Genomic DNA, 2500 nt, shown 5'->3' with positions numbered 1-2500 from the left:
AGCGCTCCTCCGCTCAAACGGTTAAATGAAAATAAGAATGGGGTACCCCGAAATGTTTATAATCCACAAGAACAGTTCAGGATCGACCTCACCGGTACGTAGCCTCCGAGCAGCAAACACCGACAGTTTTAGATCCCAACACTGATCGCTCCGACGGCAGCGACAATTAAGCAGTTGCTTAATTCCCCCGTTGGACCCGACAGTTTGACAGTTCTTCACAATGGCTGCAGACACACCGATTAAACTTTAACTTAAATCGGACGTGATCTGGCGCCTGGAGCTCCTCTTCCCCTCTGTGTAGGCCTACACTCTGTTTACAATTGTCCCCCCTGTTCCCTGTGTGTCACTTCCTCTACATATAACCTTGGATGGGTGGCGACATCAATCTCCGTCACCTGTCAATCACCCCAGGTACAAGGCCCATTACCTTACTCGTGAATAGGAGATAATAATAATAATATTCAAACTCAGCACCACACGTTACATTTCATTTCAAAATAAATAACATGCACAGGATAAACAAAGCAGAATAACATAACAATGTGCTACTGTCACAAGTTTCTACATGCTGGGGACCCCTACTAAACATTTATAACATCAGTTTCTACATGCTGGGGACCCATACTCAACATTTATAACATCAGTTTCTACATGCTGGGGACCCCTACTCAACATTTATAACATCAGTTTCTACATGCTGGGGACCCCTACTCAACATTTATAACATCAGTTTCTACATGCTGGGGACCCCTACTCAACATTTATAACATCAGTTTCTACATGCTGGGGACCCCTACTCAACATTGATAACATCAGTTTCTACATGCTGGGGACCCCTACTCAACATTTATAACATCAGTTTCTACATGCTGGGGACCCATACTCAACATTTATAACATCAGTTTCTACATGCTGGGGACCCCTACTCAACATTTATAACATCAGTTTCTACATGCTGGGGGACCCATACTCAACATTTATAACATCAGTTTCTACATGCTGGGGACCCCTACTCAACATTTATAACATCAGTTTCTACATGCTGGGGACCCCTACTCAACATTTATAACACAGTTTCTACATGCTGGGGACCCCTACTCAACATTTATAACATCAGTTTCTACATGCTGGGGACCCCTACTCAACATTTATAACATCAGTTTCTACATGCTGGGGACCCATACTCAACATTTATAACATCAGTTTCTACATGCTGGGGACCCCTACTCAACATTTATAACATCAGTTTCTACATGCTGGGGACCCCTACTCAACATTTATAACATCAGTTTCTACATGCTGGGGACCCCTACTCAACATTTATAACATCAGTTTCTACATGCTGGGGACCCCTACTCAACATTTATAACATCAGTTTCTACATGCTGGGGACCCCTACTCAACATTTATAACATCAGTTTCTACATGCTGGGGACCCCTACTCAACATTTATAACATCAGTTTCTACATGCTGGGGACCCCTACTCAACATTTATAACATCAGTTTCTACATGCTGGGGACCCCTACTCAACATTTATAACATCAGTTTCTACATGCTGGGGACCCATACTCAACATTTATAACATCAGTTTCTACATGCTGGGGACCCCTACTCAACATTTATAACATCAGTTTCTACATGCTGGGGACCCATACTCAACATTTATAACATCAGTTTCTACATGCTGGGGACCCCTACTCAACATTTATAACATCAGTTTCTACATGCTGGGGACCCCTACTCAACATTTATAACATCAGTTTCTACATGCTGGGGACCCCTACTCAACATTTATAACATCAGTTTCTACATGCTGGGGACCCCTACTCAACATTTATAACATCAGTTTCTACATGCTGGGGACCCCTACTCAACATTTATAACATCAGTTTCTACATGCTGGGGACCCCTACTCAACATTTATAACATCAGTTTCTACATGCTGGGGACCCCTACTCAACATTTATAACATCAGTTTCTACATGCTGGGGGACCCCTACTCAACATTTATAACATCAGTTTCTACATGCTGGGGACCCCTACTCAACATTTATAACATCAGTTTCTACATGCTGGGGACCCCTACTCAACATTTATAACATCAGTTTCTACATGCTGGGGGACCCCTACTCAACATTTATAACATCAGTTTCTACATGCTGGGGACCCCTACTCAACATTTATAACATCAGTTTCTACATGCTGGGGACCCCTACTCAACATTTATAACATCAGTTTTCTACATGCTGGGGACCCCTACTCAACATTTATAACATCAGTTTCTACATGCTGGGGACCCCTACTCAACATTTATAACATCAGTTTCTACATGCTGGGGACCCCTACTCAACATTTATCACATCAGTTTCTACATGCTGGGGACCCATACTCAACATTTATAACATCAGTTTGTACATGCTGGGGGACCCCTACTCAACATTTATAACATCAGTTTCTACATGCTGGGGACCCATACTCAACATTTATAACATCAGTTT

This window comes from Electrona antarctica (assembly GCF_951216825.1).
Source record: "Electrona antarctica genome assembly, contig: scaffold_559, whole genome shotgun sequence".
In the NCBI taxonomy this organism is placed as follows: Eukaryota; Metazoa; Chordata; class Actinopteri; order Myctophiformes; family Myctophidae; genus Electrona; species Electrona antarctica.
The sequence above is the reverse complement of the archived record's forward strand: the minus strand, read 5'-3'. Positions refer to the sequence as shown.